Here is a 15,759-nt window from a genome sequence, read left to right as displayed (position 1 = left end):
GCCCTGTTTCTACCTAGCGGTCCGAATTGGATTGATACAGTTTGGTACGGGTTGAATTGGTAAAGCCTGACCCTGTTTGCATTACCACAGCAACCAGGCCTCCTCTTGGTAGATTGCGTGTAAGCTGGATACCGACAGCCGCCTTTGTTACATAATAGTGTGATGCCATAGCAGTGCGACACAGTGTACCCTGCTCACAAATCCATCAAAGAAGAAAAACTTGACACCAAGGAGCAACGATGGAAGATATCCAGAATTCCTCTTCTTTGTGATTTCCATGTGGCTCTTTGTTATAAAGCGCATAGAAGCTTTGTTTCAGAAAGGACTGTATGCCACAAGAAGAAATACAGCAACCAATGACACACGGTGAGTGAAGATTCTTTTGACCAATCAGTGGACTGCAGTGTTGTAGCTCCACCTTCTGGGGTCAAGTGCCTGGCACCTAAACAGAAGGGAACCAAAAAGTGGGACGGTTTGTCGAGGTTATCTGTGGATCTGTCAGTGGAAACCCCACAGAACATGTGCCGTACCAAGACAAGTCAAGCCCAATCTGAAGTCCCACATTTTCAAAGGTCTTCTACTTTAATCAATAATTACATAAATCAATGCAAAGGGGGTCAGTTTTGTGAGGATAAATCAAGTGTGAACCTCTTAGTTCAGTAAAAAGCCTAAAGCTGCTTCTTTTAGTGGTGTCTTCAGCCTGCCAATAAAACCTGGGTTGTAAAAAAAGAAGAGTGTTTTACGAGAATCAAGCCTGAAAGGCAGCTTCTTTGCCTTTTAAGCAACACATTCAGTCTTTTCAGCTCCACTTTAACCTTTACCAGAAGACCCAGCCTCCATGAGTACAGTTTGAACCACGCACTGCATGGATAAACAAATCTGAACCTTATTCTCATTCTTATTCATGCAGGAATTCAACTCATCACCTGAAGAAATTTTTTTCAGTCTCCTTTCCTTTTGATCAAAATCTTTAATCTGCACGTGAAATGAATTGCACAGTGCTGAAAAAAGAGCAATTATCTTTCAAATTCCTCTTCAACGCTCATAAAAAATATAGGTGCAATCTATGTAATAGGTTTCTATATAATTAGCTATATAAGTGATATATTTCACAGCTTGTGCAGCAGGCACTGATTGCCATAAAGAGACCTTTAGGCAGAAATAATGACTCAATGCTGTCATCTGAAAAAAAGACAGCAATGAGTGAGATTACCAACAAGACGTGTGCACTTGATAATTTGGTCAGAGAGACTGATACTTTTTTAGCCCTAAGCTCATAGAAGTCATCGATCAGTGTCCAAACACTTTACTGTGAAATGGTGTCAGAAGCATTTTCTCCCTTCACATCTGATTTATCTCTCTGCATGTTGCCTGGCAGGATTACACAAACTCATTACCAGCTTCCTGAACAACATGTTGAGTTTGTTTTTTGTTTTTTTGTTTTTTTTTTTTTTCACTTTGTGCAGAAATCTCTTACTACAATCAGCTATGAGGATGGGATATAAATAAAGTTGTGAATGCAAAGTTGCTATAAATCCAACCTTGTTCTTTGACCATGCAGAGCTACACATTCATCATGAAGGCAGCAGCGAAGCAGTGATTGACTGCTTTTGGTTAGCTAAGCACACAGAGCGAAGCAGATATGTCAGCTAACTCTAACAGCATTCTAACTGATCCTTATTTTTCCATCACTGGTGTTGAATTATTAGTGTGTGAAGCCCATCACTGTGATGATGGATGTGAGTTGTGACAGCGTGTCCAGAGAGAAGTAGACACTTCAGCTCAGCCCCTCCATCACTGACACCATGATCACCGCTTCTGTCTCAGCTTTCATGACAAAACTGCTCTGACGCAGCTCTGACTGCCGCTTTGTTTGAGTTTTTTTCTGTAACTACGTGTGGAGCCGTGTTAGTGTTGTTGTTACATGTGTGTATGCTTTATCCATGTGTGTCCGTGACTCTGTGACAGTGTGCTGCACAGTGAGTGAGGTGACAAATGTGTCTCTCCAAGTGGACCATTTATCAAGGCCGGTTGCCCTTCTCGTTAATGAAGTCAGGGAGCCTCAGAGCACACCACGCTCTCCTCTCCCACCAACACACAGGAAAGCATGAGCGATCACACCGCTCTCACTGCTTGCTCCCCCAGCCATCTATCTCTCTCTGCTCACCAACACCAACAACAAAAGAGACTCCTCAGCGCTGCATCAGGAGGAAGTGGAGGAGCAGCTGTGGCTCACTCTGGCCAGTCATTGGCATTCATATCCAGTGAGTTTCTGGCCAGATTCTGTCTTCTCATGAGCTCAGTAATGACAGAAACATGAGCACATCTCTGCAATGTGAAGAAATGAAAGGGTTTGGGTCCTAAGAAGACGGGGCCAACATTTGAGCATTAGAATTATCCACTCACCAGGAAATGATTTCCAGTGTGAAGAAAAGAATATTATGTTTAAGACTCAATCTGGTTTTTCCTGTAGTTGTTATACTTTTTTTCTTTTAAGGGTTTCTTATTTTGTCACTTAAGTCATGGCAAAAACTAGCTTTGTGCTCACGCAGGTGTGGACCCCTGTTAAAGCTATGGTCTATGATTTGGAAGCTTAGTAATTATTAACAACACTGTTTATGAGGCTTTTATGGTCCGATCAACACAATATAAAAAGCAAGAGAACGAAAAAGATCTCATAAGTTCATCACCTGCAAAACGGCTGAATTATTGACCAATCCGAACCACTGTTCCCCTCATTTCAGGTTTGTGCTTGAGTCCATCCAATCCCTTGTCCCCCCTGCTCCGCACCGTCCCGCCCATGGTCCCACCTCGCCCTTCCCCACTACCCCTCTCACGTCAGCTAGCTGCTCAGCTACTGAAGCGTCATGGAGCCAGAGAAAACCAAAACCAGGAAGCTGTTACTGTGACGCTCCACAGCAAAGGGAAGAAAAGAACAAGTTTCGAGGAAAAGGCTGAAGCAAGGAAGAATTATGAGTGATACAGGTGCAAACAGAGATGGAATACTGGACTGTACGACTGGCGGAAAATGCTGCAGATGGATTTGGGACTGAAGACTGACTCTGAGACAGCTGAGTTTCTGTTGAACATGTCACGACCCGGCTCACAAGGCCTGACAAAACGGACTATGCACCACAGAAGCAGTTTTACAAGATGTATTTTTCCCCAAACAAGTTTAAGCAGGGATCAAAAGAACGCTGCAAAGCCATGGACGGACGCCGACCCACGCCTCGCGTCTCGGAGTTCGAGCCAACGCCACCCGTGGGATGACCAGCAGGGATTAAATAGCCTGCTCCTGGGCGGACCTGCCAGGTCGCCCAGCGGAACACCGCCCCGCAGCACCCTGAAAAACAGAACAAAGGAGACGGCACACACAAAAACAGCAGGTGGGAGGGCCGTCACAAACAGGTAATGACTTTGTTTACCACAGTGGGAGATGTCAGCTGAATAACTCTCGTTAGTCTGTGCCTTTACTGGCTAATGACTGAATGCTGCTGGTTGGAACGGGTCGGTTCTGTCAATAGATTTTAGCATGAGTTAGCCATACATCTTTAGCATTGTGAACTGCGCTGGTGAAGACACACTGAGAAAGGTAAAGCCTCGCCCACAGTCGGCTCTGCTCTGATCAGCTGGCATTGGCAACGCCAGACCCACTTCACCCTGCTAGTTTATGGTTTTGATTGCGCCAGTCCAATTAAAAAAGCTACCACCGTGTGTTACAAGGGAGCTGACTGCCGTGTTTTTTACTTTCAGCTACAACATTCTGAGTTGTTTTTGAACCTAGCTTTGCTGCTGACATTTTCTGCTGGCCGGCTTCTTGCTCTGTTGGAGGGGGCGTCTTGTTAGGGGGCGAGGTAGGGCAATACGAGCTGGGGGAGCGGGATCTTGGAACATGGAGGGGAGGGGTGAGTGAGGGGGGAGGGGGGCAGATTGCATTCTTCAAATGTGTCTTATCGGCCAAACTGGGTTTCAGATCGTAGATCAAAGCTTTTATTTTCAAAACAAGACAGTAAAGAACAGTGCCAGTCAGTGGAGAAAGCTTTACATGGCTCTTACTTTGAAGGACTCATGAAGTAATGCTAACAAATCATGGCTCACGCTAGTCTACCTCTGAGTAATAGAGGCTGAGAGGGTTAGGTTGAAGCATGACTCATGGGGAATAATCTAGCAACCTCGAGTCTAAAAATAAGAAATAGCCAATGCAGAATTACTGAAAACTGCAATTCTTGGAGATTCTGCTTGAGGCTGGCTGTAGGGAGACTGGAAATCACAGATGCATCATGCCAAAGCATTCTGTTTTTTATGAGGTAAGTCATTCAGTTGAGGTCGGGGAGAAGGCAGACGGGCTGATCTCATACTTCCCTCTTCACTTGTTCATGACCCCATCCAGTCCAGAGAATGAAAAATGGGTAAATTTCTGCCTCAGAATTTCTGGTTATGACCCCGGAATGAGTTTGTAATTGTTTTCAAGTTTTGTAAAACTTCATCACCAGCAGTCCTAAATGATAGTCTTCACTTTACACTCACTGAATTGTTATATTTTACACTTTTATTCACAAGCTGAAAAGATGAAACTTAGTGAAAACAGAAACAAATGTTGAACAGCTATTGAAACTCAGAATTTAAAATGTGTCAGTGAATGTTCTCACACTTTACACAAGAGGAGATATTTGATAACCAGGGGCCTATATCACGATGCAGGATTAATGTCTTAGCAAGGTACCTTCAGGGTTAACCCTGGTTTATCGACAGCACAAAGCTGGTTCATTTCTTATCGGGATGATCACTACGGTGACTGACGATCAGAGCAGAGCGATGTGGAAGTTGAATCTGGTCCTATAAAATGCCCCACTCACTGGCCAATCAGCTTCTCTGAAACGATGAACTGTCCCTTGCTTCCGAACCCAGAAGACAGAGGCACACAACTAGTACGGCATTTCTTTCTCCAAAGGGGGACAGTGTTTTTTAGTCTAGTTGATTTGTGAATTGTTAATTTGGGTCAGACGTCACCTTGGTATTTTGACATGATTCCATTGTGGGGACAGCCTAAAGCTCAATTTTAGCATGATGTTATGACATGAAACAGGCCAACTTACCAGAAGCAAAGATGTTTTTGTACTTTGTTTTATTAAAAAAATAAAATAAATATAAATAATTAAAAAAATGTATTATAAATTATGCCCCATGCCCTTTTTACTCCAGAGTCATTACGTCTGGGGACTGAGATGATGATTGTAATACATGCGACTCATCTCCACAATATATTGTTTAATTAGGTTCATGAGTGTGATCAGTGTCAGATTGAGCCATTGATCAGTAACTTATGCATTTACACAGTCTGCTATAAGTTGCAACACATTTTGCCTGCGATTGGCAGCCACCACCATGTTCTCTTTTTTGTTATTCAGGGTCTTTCCTCTTCAAATTTAATCATGATCAGATTTTTCCTCACAGGGGGAAGTAGGGCGCTCTGTCACTCAGCTTCTCTGTGTTTGTTGTACTCACAATTGGAATTGGTCAGCTGGCTTTAAGCCCTCCCTACATACGTGCCCGTTCATGGCTCTTACTGAAATAAACCTGGGTTGAGTTACCGTGTTGATAACTCGCGTTGTGCTATCGATTATCCTGATTGCTGCTGTTGGGATGAGTCAACCATGGTTAGATGCAAGTTACCCATAGTAAGTTAAATCGCTCTGTGCTATAGGCTGCAGGTCAGTTTTCTGACTGTTGAATATTTGGGTTTTAAGAGAGAGAAAAAAATGGCCTTGATTAACCAATCAGATTTAAGCAATACACCTCTTAGCTGCTAAACAAGGTTTATGAAAGACCTGACTGTGAGAATACTAGCTCAGACACCCAAGTGAATTCACTGTCGGCTGTCAGTGTCTTTCAGTAAAGCATCTGGATTTAGGATATTTGAAATTATGATGAGATTTCAAAGGTGCCCTCTGTCACTGTTAATTAAGACTGTAAAGCCAAAAGCAAGGTTCGTGAAAAATGAAATTGACTATTGTGACACTGCCTTTTGATTAATCACTTGCATTTAATGAAAGCCCTGGTGGCAGAACTCAAGCCTACAATACCACCAATGACCAAAGAAAGGAAAACTTTGAGCTGTGAGGCATAAAGATGATCTCATCTCATTAGGAAAGAAAGTTTTTCCATGAATTAATATAAGCAGTTTGTCAGACTTCTTGTGTGAAAGTTTAACGGGCTCAAACTACAAAGATTCACATAGGAAATGGGATCATCCGATGCACAGATTCGTACACAAATGTGTCAAATTTGTGAAATTTGTGAATGATTTAAAGCTTTGAATAGAGCTCTGCAAATGAGAACTTACACGTATATAAAAAGTGTATTAATACATGGCTGTAAATATCGATGTAATGGTGTAATAACATTTTAGTAAGCCTTCTTCTCTGTAGACATTGGGTAATGTGTTGGACAAAAGGTCTGACAATCGTAACAGCTAAAATACACCAGATGCGTCTGCACTGTGTCTCCGTTGTGCCACGACAAACGGATTAAAAAGGTTTCCATTCAAGTCAATGTGTCAACTTACACTTGATCCGTTCTGTTGTAGTACATCTGCATGGCTGCTCTGTCATGTCGCAGGTAATATGCAGCCACCCTTTTTTTGTCCACGGGGCAACATCTGGTTTAGAAAAATGAAGCCCATGCGGAAGTGCTAAAAGTTGTTGTTTTGTTCGAGAATCCGCTTGAGGCTGACTGCTGAAAGACTGGAAGTCACTAACTAAATTCAGTGTAGGGAAGATCGAGCGGGACAGTGAGTAGAAAACTACCTAAAAACACTCAGTGACTTTTAAAATTAAACAGACCGTATCAAACGGGTGGAGTGCCCTCTTCAGGTCGGTGAGGAGATCCTGCCCCAAGTGGAGGAGTTTAAGTATCTCAGGGTCTTGTTGACGAGTGAGGGAAGGATGGAGCGAGAGATAGGCAGGCGGATTGGTGCAGCGTCTGCAGTAATGCAGACTCTGCACAGGTCTTTCGTGGTGGAGAGGGAGCTGAGCCGGAAGGCGAAGCTCTCTGTTTACCGGTCGATCTTCGTTCCCACCCTCACCTATGGTCATGAGCTTTGGGTAGTGACCGAAAGAACAAGATCACGGGTACAAGCGGCCGAAATGAGCTTCCTCCGTAGGGTGGCCGGGCTCTCCCTTAGAGATATTGTGAGAAGCTCGGCTATCCGGGAGGAGCTCAGAGTAGAGCTGCTGCTCTTCCACGTTGAGAGGAGCCAGATGAGGGTGCTCGGGCATCTGATGAGGATGCCTCCTGGACGCCTCCCTAGTGAGGTGTTCAGGGCACGTCCCACCAGGTGGAGACCCCAGGGCAGACCCAGGACACGCTGGAGAGACTACATCTCTCGGCTGGCCTGGGAACGTCGCGGGATTCCCCGGGAAGAGCTGGATGAAGTGGCTAGGGAGAAGGAAGTCTGGGCTTCCCTGCTTAGGCTGCTGCTCAGCGACCCGACCCCGGATAAGCGGAAGAAGATGGATGGATGGATAGACTGTGTCAAGGTCAGTCCATATTTCGTTTGACTACGATGACAAATGGACAAAATGAGTGGAGCCACACCAGGCGTCAACAGGTTTGAGCTTTTACAGCCCAACATGAATGAAGAGAGACTTAACAATGGAGACTCAGTCATGCAGCTTGTTTGACTGAACACGCAGCCCATGTAAGTCGACCAACGCAGTCAAGACACAGCGCAATGGAGTTGCAATGGAGTCACACTGCAGCCGTATCTGGTGTATTTTAGGCCTGAGAATCCTTTATCACTGAGCACAAATAATGTCCTCAGGTCTTTGGTTATATGTTCAGTGACACATCTTGTGATCTCTTGCACTTTCATGGGAAAGTAAGGCTGTTGAACATTTCCTTTTTGTCTTTTGGCTTTGCTGAAGTTTTCTTCTCCACATCATCTAAAAAGTTTACAAATTAAAAATTTGCCAAGTGACCTCCCAGTGAACTCTGTCCTATGACTATAGGTGACTGCAGTCTGACAGTGTCTGCGTTCCATATGTCAGATTTAAAAGCTGTAATGGAATATCCACAGTTTCAATTGCCCATGTGTTCCTCACTAACAGTGTCCACCAATTTTGCCGAGGCAGCAAGCAGAGCACATTGAATAATAGGCATGGGGAATAATGGGATGGTGGCGAGTGGAGTTCCTTTTCCCTCAGCTCAGCCACACTGAAAAGGAAGGCAAAACTGGTATTTAGCCCTAAGTACCTATTGATTCATACCTCACAGGTTCACACTTGTGGTACTTAAAAATGACAATGCCATTACCCCCCCCCCCCAAAAAGTCTCCAGTGTTTCTGCTTTAAGAGCTGCAGACAGCTGGGTTATGACTGGGACATGCCTCTCATTTGCCTTCTGCTCCTCCTATGCAGTGGAAGATTCAAAAATATGTGTTACAGACTTTTGTTTCCATGAGCTCAAGCTCACAGTAACAGTAGCCACATTTCCACCATGCAGCAGCAAGGAGTTTGGTTCGTCTCGGTACGGCGCACATTTTGTGGCGTTTCCACTGACTTATCCTGGGGTCAATCCCCAAATAACTGAGATGAGCCATCTCACTTTTTGGGACCTTTTTTGTATGAGTGCCAGACTGAACCCATCCGCTCTCGGAGGGTGGAGCAACAAAACTTCAGATCGTTGATTGGTCAAAGAATCGTTACTTACCGTGTGACTGTGGCTGTGTTTCTCCTGGTGGCACACAGCCTCCTCTGAAACAAAGCTTGATTGCACTTTGTATCAAAGAGCTACATGCCAATCACAGAGAGGACAAAATGCTGCATGTCTTCCATCATTGCTCTTTGTTTTATGTGTCGCATTCTTCTTCTTTGTTGGATTTATTAGTGGGGTATACTGTGTCCCGCTGCTATGGCGTCACACTACATGCGGCTGTCGGCATCCAGCCTATACGCTGCCTACCACGAAGAGGCATGGTTGGCTGTGGAAACGCAAACGGGATCGGGCATAACTGTACCAAACCGTGCCAAACCGCACTGATTTGACCTGGACTGCTTGGTGGAATCGGGGCTAATGTGGATCAGTGAGCCAGCTGGAAAGTCAACTTAGCTATCAAGCAATACAAAGTATTCATTGTTATATATGGTGCTTATGTGCACATGAAAGTATACATGCCTTCTTTAATATGTGGTACACGAAAATGAACCACGACCACATAAAACACAATCCAAAAAGAAAAAAACAACTATTTTTTTCAGCTTCGCATTATAAATCACATTAATAAACACAACCACACACTAAGTCATACACACCAGAGAAGTGGAGGGGGCCTTTAGCTTTCTTACTAGTGATTGGAAAACAGCTCGACTCAGTGTACTGAATCATTGGAATCAGATCAGTAAAATGATTCATTGAATATATCTGCCAACCAAAATGTCCAGTACTTATCTGCTGCTCTGCCTGCGATTCAGAATTTTATAACCTGAAAGACGGTGGAATCTTAAATTCTGCTTGCAATTGGACTGAAAACGGCTGATGAGCTTAGAATTTAGTGGGATAAAGCTACAGTTTGCTAACTGAAAACTGCTAAAACAATAATTATTTTTTTCCCCGGCTGCGTTCAGTGCACAGATTACACACTGACTGACTGACTGAGAGAGAGACTTGGAGACGGAGCTCCTGCTCACTAAGTTCATCCAATAAACAACTGAAAGTGAAAGTACGAGACTCAACCAGCCTCAGTTCATTTAGTTTTAGTTTTTTGCAGTAGGTTCAGTGACTTTGATTAGTGAGTGAACGTTCTGAGTGGGAGATCCTCTCTCCTTACCAGGCAGTCAGTGAGTGATTTGTGTCATCGCTCCTGTTCAGTACGTTCACTTAACTTGCTGACTGAACTGAATGGAATCGTTTCATTACATCCACTGACTGACTGAATCTGAACCATTCACCCAGATGATTCATTTGTTTTGAAGAAACGTTCAGGAATGACACTTCACTACTCCTTACTAAAAGCTACAGTGCTCTGAGCTGTCATGTGAAGTATCTTCAAGAATAACAAGTTTCTGAACATATCACTCCTGTCTAGAGTGTGTATACGAGATATTAGCTATTCAGACTAACACTGTTTTTTGACCCAGACTGTAAACATGTTTATTTCCGCCGTTAAGTTCGGCTTTTTTGAAATGGGGTGTATGTGGTGCTTCTGCAGCTTGCTTTGAGTGAATAATCATTGAACTGCAGTTTTTAACACCTACTCATCGGCTTCATATTTTAAGACCAGAAGATTTGGCTTGAAACAAACTCATATTATCAGACTGCCAAAGCCTGAGCAATGATGCCAATAATGCTGCAACTGGCTCAATACAGTGTTGGTTCATCGGGATGCAGGTGCATGCCCTGAAGAACTGAGAGAACACAATAATAAACTTAATAGGTCTGTAAAAGTTGTTTTATCGGGGGGATTTCAACGCAGGGCATACATTTTAGTGAAATTGTCAGTTTCATATAACTTCAGCAGTGTAATAGAGACGTTTCATTTCAATGCCTACAGAGAGGAGTGAGGTGGAGCATGGAGCGATTAAAGGGCTGGACACTGCAGTCTTTTGGAGGCCTCTGAAAATGTTCTTCTTTAAAGTTTAAAGTTGTAGGAGTAGACTTCAGCTGGAAACGCTCACTCAGAGATTTAACCTGTGTGACAGTACAGGAAATTTAGAGGTGCAGTCAGAAATTAAAGTCTTTAATATTTTTGGCATCATGACACGCTTTAAAATGAGCTCTAATGAGAGCCGCGCCAATGTTAATTTGACAGTGGAACGAGGCACGGAAATTGAAAATCTTGCATTATAGACAATTAGCACAGACTGTTTTTTTTCTATAGAATGATGCCATACTCATCATATGCTACACTTTTTGACAATGCATGTTATAAATATGCATTGGAAGAATAATAAGTGTCTGAGACCAGAAGGACAATAGTTGAAAGTAGCTGTGTCCTGCTCTTCAGCTTTTCTACAGCATGACATTAAGCTGTAAGTGGTTATTTGTTCAGTAGTTATTACCCAGTGAATGCAGGTGGTTACCTCCCCTACACCCTATGTAGAATTTTCCCTGCAAACCATGCCAAGCGTGATGCACCATATATCTATTAATAGCACATCAGACAATGAACTGGCTTCTTGGGGTGTGCAGGGCTGTCAGATAGGAGGCAAAGACACAAAAACAGCCAATTTAATGTTAATACACAATTTAGAGTTTTCAGACAGGGGTCTTGAGGGCTCACAGCAGAGCTCTCTGATGTATCATCAGCCTTTTAGTCTGAGGATTATTGTCTCTTTCTTCATTCTCTCTGCCTCTCATGAAGCTATTCCTCTTTCTATGATTTCACAGAGGAAATAATTGCAGTTTAATCTGAAACAAAGCAAAGAACAACCTGCTTTGCATTTGAAAAACAGCAGCACTTCCACTTCTTGTGTTGATGGTTCCCTGTTTGTGAAGAAGCCTTCAGATGAAGACCCCTGCGGCTGCTTTGCTGGGAGTGCAGCACATCTCCTTGGCCCGTCTACCTGCCTCAGGCTGCTTCAGCCGAGATAACTGTGGTAATAGGCTGGGACTCTGTCAGTTACAGAGGGGGAGGGTGGGAAGATAAGAGGGGACTGAAGTCGTCAGAGTGGGAGAGGAATTGTTTATGCACCTTGTTGCACTCATGCATTCACCTTTCACCCTAAAGGCACATCTGCTCGAGCACGTCCACTCAACTAAATAGCGGTATAAACACCTCAGATTGTGTCTGAAACCATAACAAGCTGCAATAAAACTACCCCTCAACTTTTCTCCTGTTTTACCTCCTGTCGACCAACTGTCAGCAGCGGCAGGTTATTAGCCAGGGCTCCACACTCACACACACTTTCTCTCCTTGCCTCTTTCTCACACTCAGGGTTTTTTCTGCCTCATGTAGACCCGCACTCACATAAGGCCATTACTCTGTCCAGACCAGGTACAGCATCAATCAGCCCGTCATGAGGTGATGTAGTGAAGGCATTTCCCTCTTGAACATGAGAGAGACCCCCTTCAAATTCCACTCTCAGACAGATGGTCAGTAATTCTTGTCCAGACTTCAAAGATTTTCCTTTTCTAGGCTGAATTTTAAGTCCCTGTCAGATCTATACGCTTCATATGTAACCTTTACATCTCGTTCTTTTCTTTTTAAAGGGTGCTTACTTCACATCCTGCAGCGCCAGTCTGTTGATTGGAGTTAAATGTTACCCTCCTGAATATCAAGGATCGGAAATGAAGCTGAGGTAATTAAAGTCATGCAAATGATTAAAGGTTGGTAAAGAGATCAATTAAACAGTGCAGCTGAGCAGAACAGAAGTGGGATGGTAGCAGGGTTGCAGAGTATTTTGTGATGATAAAAGACTTGTTCACATTCGCTGAAGTTCTAACTCTTTAATTGTGAAGGATGAAAACTTGCAGCTTCCCTTGAGTTTACTGCGCTGAATGAAGCCGGAAAATGTTGATATCTTTCTCTTCTAAATGTTTTTATTTGTTGGAAAGAAACACTTTTAGCACAGACAACGGGGTCCACGTCAGATGGGCACAGACAGCGGGTTGATGGCCATGGAGCACAGACAGCCTTTCAAGTACCATCCTAATGCACAGTAGAGTCTTATATGCACTGCGTTCCTTCCTCACTCATGGTTTTAATGAGCTGGCACAACAAAAATTACTTAACTTGTTTGTACCAATTCTAAACAGAAGTTTAAAAAGTTAAGTTAAGATGCACCCCTCGCAACAGGCCAACTTAGTCGGTTTGGCGGTTTAACTGTATACGACTTACAACATTGTTGTCAAATTCGCCCCCTAAATAACTCAAACTGGCTGCACCTCCTGGAGAGGGATCTAAGGACTGCCGGACTTTTGAGGGCTAATGGGCTAATGAGCTGAAGTCTGCTAGCATGCAGCGGGATAGCTAAGAAAAAAACGCTAATTTATCACCACGCTCACATTAACTATTACGTTTTTTTTGTTTGTTTGTTTGTTTTTTTATAACACTTTCTCACTGTAGTGATATAACATAATAAAACAGATTGACAAGATAGCTTAATTGACATCAGATTGCTAATGTACCAATCGATTCCTGAAGCTAGTACTCAGCAGTGCTTCACAAACCTACATCTTAACAACTATGTGAAGCTTTATAAAATAGTACAACTATACGGTAAAAAAAAAGAAAAAAAAAAAAGGCATGTAACAAACCTTGCTTTATCCAGAATCAAGTCTTGTCAGATGAGATGTGTGGTCCAAACATAACCGATTGTCAGGGTCAAGTTTGTGGGAGGGGCTTGGTTGCACATGCCTGAACGCAAACCCAAGGTGTTGGGCAGTCTACAGTAAACCACCACTGCATTAAAGAATTAACAACCCTTGCTCTCTACTGTTGTTTTGTTGTCTCTCTCTCCCCCTCTGTCTAGTCTCTTCTCTACAATCTTTCCCTTTATCACTGTTTCTTTCCTGATATCACCCTGTTCTGGTTAAGCAGTAATCTTCAAACTTGGCAATATACGGGAAGGAAACTGTATGGATACATGTATGCATATGTATATATATGTGCATATATACGTATGTGTGTGTGTGTGTGTATGTATATATATGTATGTGTATTTATGTATAAAATATATATCAAAAACACTAATAAAGAGTATAATTTCAACACTGATGGGGAGCCTTATACACTAACGGCTCCCTTTGGAAATGTGTTCTTCACAATACGGCAGCCAGACCATAATTCTGTTGTCATGATGCTGAACAGGACAAGGGGAAAAAAAATAAAATAAAATAAAAAAAAAAGAATTAACAACCCAACAGCTAACAACTCCATTCCCAACAGAAATAACTGAGCAAAGTAGGTTCTCAGGATTCCCTATTCAATGAAAATAACCCAGATAAATTAACCAACAGGCTCAACGTAACAGCTGGGTCGAATAAACACCCCGGCATTTCTTTGCGTGTTATGCAAAAAAAAAGAATTAATACTGTAACCTTTTGAAGAGTCTATTATTTTTTTGAATCCAACTTGATAGACATGGATTGAATCATTTGAGGACAATGCTGTCTCGCAGGTGTTCAAAACAAGTTGAAATGACAGGTACAGTCAAAGTGCATACACAGACGCTTCAGTGTCATCAAACACAGTGGCAGCTTTTGCATCAGAGCTCCCCTTGCTGGTGACTGACAGAGCTGACATTCAAATGTCAGCTGCAGGAGGCAGGAGGCCACGCAGCGTTCAGATCACAGCTGGGATGATGTGAACTGTTATGCTTCTGAGCTTAAACTTTCTCTGGTGTGTGTGTGTGTGTGTGTGTGTGTGTGTGTGTGTGTGTGTGTGTGTGTGTGTGTGTGTACACTCAAGACATGAACTCAGGTCCATTAAGTTCACTGCCAATCATAGTGCTGTGTTGTTAATGGACTGCTCCTGACTGACCTCGGTCCAGTCTTTTTATACCTGGTCTGGTTTTGTCTGCTCCAGTCTCAGTTTGTTCACTTCAGTTTAGGATACAAATGCATGAGCGGAGCTGCAGCAGATTGTTTTAACACTTAAGTAAAATCTACAACAAGTGCATTCTCATTGTAGATGTTTGGAGTTTTTAGCCCATACAGGAGACATTCCTTACGTCACAAAGTCCACTGTCCTTCAAAACTCAGCATCACTCTATCTGTAAAATAATTATATTTTCTCCCAAGAGGGAGCACAGTTGTATGTCTCTGCTTGTCTGTAAGAATAACAAAGTGAACTCATACACCCTTCCTACAGTCATCCTATGTGTCATCTAAATATCAGGAGAACAGCACCACTGATTTCAGACACACTGGCTTAAAAAACTATGATTGTAGAAAATGGCAATGACGCTCACATTGCATTTCATAACCATAGACAGTAAAAAAAAAAAAACATGGACTTCATCTCTTGGCTTGAAGTGAGGTCGCCACAAAAACTTCTCCCCTTGGTGGCTGACTGCAGTATAACTCAAGGGATATTTGGCTTCTGAACCCTACAATGGTAAATGTCGAAGCCACACTTACCACTCTATACACAGTCAATGACCATAACCCATTGTGCCAGATGTATGATAGGTCCTCTTGTCAACAGTTACACTGAAGCTGTTTAGTGATTACACAGCAAAATGTTGTTAAAGAGTGTGTCCTAATTATCAGCTAACTTGTTAAACTATTTGAATGTTTGACTGGTTTAGATGAAAAGACACCACCCAACCTGAATCCACCCCTCTGCTTGGGTAATAAAGATAATAATCATGTATTGGATCAAAGTTATTCTGTCTTACTCAAAAGATCTGAAAAACAAATTCTCAATATTTTTTCTGGAGTTACAGCTACATGAGTGTCGAGAAAGTGGAAGTAAGTCATTCCTCCTGGAGAGGATCCAGATGCTGCTTTGTTTACAGGTGTCACTCATATTTATGTGCATCCCACACGCTCCTCATACCTGACTGAGTGTCCCCCTCTCTGCTATCACATCATGGTATGATCCTATATCCTCACATGTGATTGGCTGCATGGCTGCCACGCTGTCAGTCGAAACAAAGTTCTTCCTTGAGCAGAGCTGAGCATCAGGGTGAGAGCTGAGCAAGGAAAGGAAGAAAGCTGGGAGCCAGCTCTCACTCCATGGGAGTCGGCTGTCCGGTTTCACAACAAAACATCGGCTCTTAGAGCTGCATTTTTGAGCTTGACACATCACTACTTACA

The sequence above is a fragment of the Halichoeres trimaculatus genome, unplaced genomic scaffold (genome assembly GCF_033239565.1).
Source record: "Halichoeres trimaculatus isolate MK-OKI-2021-1 unplaced genomic scaffold, fHalTri1.1 fHalTri1_scaffold_12, whole genome shotgun sequence".
NCBI classification, from domain to species: domain Eukaryota; kingdom Metazoa; phylum Chordata; class Actinopteri; order Labriformes; family Labridae; genus Halichoeres; species Halichoeres trimaculatus.
Note: the sequence above shows the minus strand (reverse complement) of the source record.